Here is a 6,000-nt window from a genome sequence, read left to right on the forward strand (position 1 = left end):
AGTTGTAAAAGCATGTGTGGTAAAGCCATATACGTGCTAATGGCTTTGTGGTGACGGTCAAGCGTGGTTATGACCATGTTGTAATGGCTGTTTCCCCCCAGGACACTGCAGGAACCGGGTCTGGGCGTGGTGGACTCCAGGACACCAGGCGGAGGGCCACGCAGCCCCCCTCACACAATATAGAAAGCTCCGGGGGTCGTTGTTTCCGTGCTTTGAAGGGCGTCATTGATGCCCACACACTTTTAATTTTGTAGGGGGTTGGCTTTGCACGCGAAAGTGGAGCAAGGGGTTTGTAAATCTGGTACACATTGTTTTTTTTTACTTTGATTTCCTTTCTGTCTTGTAGAGCATCCAGACTAAATATAACTTATTGTACAGCCAGTACTTTTCAACCCAACTCTCAAACGTCTTACCACAAGTACTTCAAATTATAAATATTGTTTCTATTGTGGACCGTCACCCCCCCAAAAAAAGACGTATATAGTTTTTTAATTAACTTTTATTAAAACAACAATAACTGTAAACGTAACTTAAAGATAACAATATAATAAACAACTAGAAAAATAACTTTAATAAAACAATAATATAAACAAATTGTGATGTGGACTCCAAAAGACGTACAATAGGTAATCTGCAAAACAAAAAATAAAATGAGAGTTTAAAATTATGTACATATGACTAAATTAGGTGAAACATTACAAGTCAAGGTAACACTACGATTTTACGTGTGCTGTGTGGCTGGTACATTTCACTTCTGTTATAGTCACGCGTTCAAGTGGTGTCTATATGGAAGTGCCTACTGCGTTACTGACACAAAAGTGGCACAACGGGATTGTAAATACGCCGATTTATTTCTAATGCATTTAATTCGAGGCATTGTATATCTAGGCCGCTGTGCTTGCCTTGTATAAACACTGCGGCCATCAGAGTTCACAACTTAAATTTAACTCAGCTTCTACACGTCAAAGTATATTCAATACATTGCGGACAATTCCATTGCTGTTGCTCGGTATGCCGTGATTGCTTCTGAAGTATGTTAAGTGAAGCAAACAAAAGGACATTTGATTAATCACCGTAAACTGAGTTGCGAAACTCCTGACAAAATTGAATTTTAATGTGAGTTCTTAATATTCCGTACCTACACTGTTGCATCCCATTGACTCGCACAGTCTGGAGTTGAGAGTTTTTCTTGAAAAGTCAGACGGAGAATTACAAGCTCCTTGTGCCACTTTCCCCTTGTTAAAAGTGACACAAAAGTGACGCAATAAGCTTGTAGATCTGTTCCTCAGACTGTTGTAACCTATCTGTTGTCACTGCTCGGAGGTAATTATACATTTCTACACCGTCAAGCTTCTGCACACTACCCACTCTCTCCTTTCACAGATAATTTTTTGTTGGTTCGGAACCAAAATTAGGCATGATTAAAAGAGGGTGCTCTACGTCTCAAAGCAGGCTTCACTGTAGCCAACAGAGTTCACCACTTAAACTCAGGTAAGGTTCTATACGGCACTGTGGACACAGCAGCGTCCATAACTGTAAAAAAGAAAAAAAACAATGTGAGAGATAGTAAAAAAGAGAGAGAAAAGGGACATTAAAACGTGGAAGAGACACACACAATGGGTGTGGGGCTGAAGCATCGTTAGCCTAATGGGTATTGCACGCCTTCGGCATACTACATGTTCGCTCCTTTCACAGATAACTTGTCGTTGTATTGGAAACAAGCTTCTTTGCTCACCTTGAGCCAGTGGTGTCATTCAAAGAGATTGCACTACGTGTCGAAGCAGGCTTCTCAGTCGTTGTTACAGTGGCCACGCATCATCGCAATATACACGAACGTAGAGCTTTGTAGGTTTCTTTTGCGGGGGTTTCGTCAATTTGTAAAACACAACCTGTAAGATAAAAAGGTAGTTAACATTGTGTGTAATTTTTTTATGAAAGGAGAGAGGAAATAAGAGAGTGACTAAAAACAATATTCGCAGCTCACCTTTCTGTCACTGGTGTTTTTCACCACGTGCCAGACATAATACTCTACATCTAAAAGATAATAAAAGAAAGATGTTATGATTGGTAATTGTTACCATCTTAATGTGCACTTAGATAACATCGCGCTTTCATACCCATTCCTTCTCACATTTATACAAACTATTTGTATAGGTAATATTCCGGACGTTTCAGCGATTATAAAAACGTTCCTGCTATTGGGAAAAAAATGTATACATGTAAATTGATACACTATATAGGAGTGCGTTCGTCTAAATCGCTGCGTCGCCTTTTTGTATCTAGTCTGCTACAACCCTTTGACTACCTCCGATGCGTACCCAGGTCTCACTGCTCACCTTTTCGTGATAAAGACACCATCTGCATCATGTAGTCCCGATCTGCAACAAAGAAGTCTCATATATGGTGCCGAGTCTTGATATCTCTTAGGCTAACGACATACTCGTGCTCCCATCATCATCATTGCAGGTTACTCACCCGCTCAGTGCTTCGGGTACCACTAACTCAGTGACCAAAGAGGCCAAGCATGTGGTAGTGGGCCCCCTTGTTCGGTAGTTTGGTAACAACTCTAAAATGGCGTACAACACGTGCGCTCCGTATTTTTTATAGATAGGGTCACGTGTGTAGTGACGGATGCACTGGATGGGTGTGGTGTGGGTGTATACCAACCATGAGGGAGTGTGTGTATGCCGATCTGACAACTAGACCTGGAACTAACAAATCACTACAATGGAAATCTGGGCCATGTAGTGTTGTTGTGTTTTCCTGGTAGCGTAAGCGGAGTGGGCTGTACTAACGTATTCAGTCTCGATTAATTTACACCTATCCCCGGGGCTTTTAAATGTTGGGAGGGGGGCCGCCCGGCTCCGAGACACTGCAGGGGCTGGTCTTCGACATGGAAGTCTCCAGGGCCTTCGAGGGCTCTGGGCATAGAGTCACGCAGTCTGCCACACACAATACACTAAAAAGAAGAGAAAGTGATGAGAGAGGATTTCCGACGTGTTTATTCTTGAGAGCCTGGATAATCATTAAATGGGGTCTGGCAGTGTAGTGCGTACTTATTAAGGAAGAAGCCTTTCGGGGTCTTGCGAAAGCAAGTCATCTTTAATAATTCCCTCTCGCTGCGTGTACATAAAAAGATATCTCATTTACTCATATGTTAAAAACAGAAACTTTCAACACCTCTTTTTGATTGGTTGTGAAGCATTGTAAGAAAACGTATTACGGACAAATCCCATTCTTTGCGCAGATTTTGAAAAAAATTTGATTGGCTGTTGTGTACTTACGTCTACCTTCCTCATGCTAATTTTGATTGGCTTTCTTTTTTCTATGTGACGTTATGATACAGTCACCATGTATGTAGCCCATTTTGTGACGCACTTTATTTTACAATGCGTTTCAAAAAACTAGTTGTGGTAGGGTGCTTTTAACTTAAACTGTGTACTCTGCTTACGAGTTTGTTGACTGTAAAAGTATTTAAAAATATTATTCTATTTTCTATTCTATCATAATTGTGCTGACTTTTCTCCTTTAGCATGCAGTACTATGTTCTTTTATAAAATGTATAACTTTCAAACCATCCTTGAAAGAAAAATGCTCATGTTTTCAAAATATTTTTATTGAGACTTTTATATTCATCATATGGGTGAAATGCAAAAATTATTTTACATTCATTAGTATCACGTGTTCGACCACATTTATTTTATTTTATCATAAGCACTCATTGCCTTATGTTTACATTATATAAGTGTTGCCCCATCATCTTTTTATAAATGTTTGGGCTTTTTTTATTTTCAGATAAAGTAGAATAAAAGTGCTACGACAAACACTCCCTCACTACTTCATCTTTCTTTTTTTATGTACATTTCATGTCATTATTACATTTAACAATCATGACATTTTAAACCACAATTATATTACTTTTTTTCAAAAAAGTGCTTTCGAAGATAATCCTCCTATTCTTCACAAGTGAAATTTGCAAAAAGCACTACTTAATATAAATACTTTTCCCCCAATTTCACTCTTGAAGATAAAGAGTTTTGGTTTTAGTACATTTTTCAATCATAAAAAAGTACTTGCATACTAAAAAAAAAAATTGTCGGTTGTAAGTTCCAGAGATCCCTCTCTGGAAATGAAAGATAAATTGAAGATTATGACATCGCTCCTAATCAATACTTTGCACGTACTCATTCAATAAATAACCTATATTTCCATTCATATAATTTACCTCTCTTCGATATTGTTTCCATCCTCCGTAGAAATTCATCCAACTCCTCTGGAAAGTACATACGGTATTATGTATTTTTAAATATACATCAACAATATGTACTCTCTGAGGAAATGAAAGATAATGTGAAGATGTTTCCACAGTTCCGAATCATTCCTTTGCTTGTAGTTTCTTCACCTGTATTGATTCTCTGAAACAAAACTAATCATCCCACGGGTGTGGTTTATATACCTTTTGGTTACTTAACAGTCTATGGGATCAATGTATTGCTCCTCCCACTATTAAGTCACTTTTTTCAGTTGACAGGTGTTCTCATTTCCACTGTTTTAGCGTATCACGTGTTGATGTAAATGTGCCTCTTTCCATACTTTTTAACTTTCGTATAATTTCTAAAATGCTTTATTTAAACTCGTTTTTATTATTAAAGCATTTCTATAGGTTACTATTTTTTTAATAGGAGTATTAACATTCATTCCCCTTTTTTTCGACGTATTATTCTAGAAACTTCCCTTTTTTAAAACTTTTTTAAATTCTATTTATTACCGTATATTAATGTATTCATTCACTCAATAAGCATGTACTCATGAAGTGAGGCAGGCTTTAGGGAATGCACTGATTCAAAGTGCTATGTATTATGCATTTTGTGGTGTAATAACCTTTACTCACTATATATTCACCAGGGGTCTTCAACTACTAGCTCGGGAACTACTGGTAGCTCACCAGCACCCTAAAAGTAGCTCTCAGACGTGAAGCCAAACCAAACCAATCTCAGAGATTCTGTGTATATTAAAAAAGGTAGTACTGCTCATTTCACTACCCTTAAGAGTTACAGACACCCAAAGCAATGGCAGGGCCTGTTCATAACACTCAAACACAAACTGTGGTGGCGTATGAATGAATCAATTGGGGATGTATAGACCTCACTATTCACCTGTGAGGATTTACAAGCGCTGGGGGAGTATGTGGGGGGATTTGTGCAGCTTTCGTCATTCAAAAAGGCAGGTGTTATGGCTCTTCCTGAATGCTTTCAGTGAGGGGGTTCATCTGATGCTGAAGGGGAGTTATTTCCAGGTCTTGGCCATGATGTACGAGAAGGGAGTGCCTCTTGTCTGGTTATCTCATTACAGAGGATTTCGGCCAAGTCCTGGTCACAGTAGTGGGCCCCCCTCTGGGCCACCCATTATAAATAAAAATATTCCCCCCGGGGGCTAATTAACAATAAAGCAGGCTTCGGGTTTTTTCTTCTTTTTCACAGCATACGCATACCTTACGCGTATACAGCAACTTTTTTTTTTTGTTTTTTTTTTGCCTAGGATGTCCTTGTGGGACCCTCTGAGCAGGCCTAAGGGGTCAGGGTGTTTCTACCCTGCCCCCTTTGAGTGTATTTCACGTTTCTTTCGCTGCTTTCTTGTGCCTCGGTTTTTGACATGTTTTTCAGTTGACACATGCTCACATTTCCACTGTTTAACTTGCGCACGTGTTTTTGTAAAAGTGAAACTTGTTAAACAGATTTAGTTTTGTTTTATATCCTCATCCGTATTCGCTCTTTCTTTTTCTTTTAATTCTTTCTCTCTTTTATTATACAAGTATTAAAATAATTACCTTTGTATTTTTTTTCTTAAACAAGTATATTTATTGGTTACTGTGTACAGTTTCTGTCCACAATTTGAATACACTTCCCCATCCAAAACCCCTATTATCCTTATTTTTTTTAAAAGGTGCTATTTTTAATTTTTTATCTATTTGAGTATTAAAATAAATACATTATTGTTGAT

This window comes from Lissotriton helveticus, chromosome 3_1, assembly GCF_964261635.1.
Source record: "Lissotriton helveticus chromosome 3_1, aLisHel1.1, whole genome shotgun sequence".
Lineage (NCBI taxonomy): Eukaryota > Metazoa > Chordata > Amphibia > Caudata > Salamandridae > Lissotriton > Lissotriton helveticus.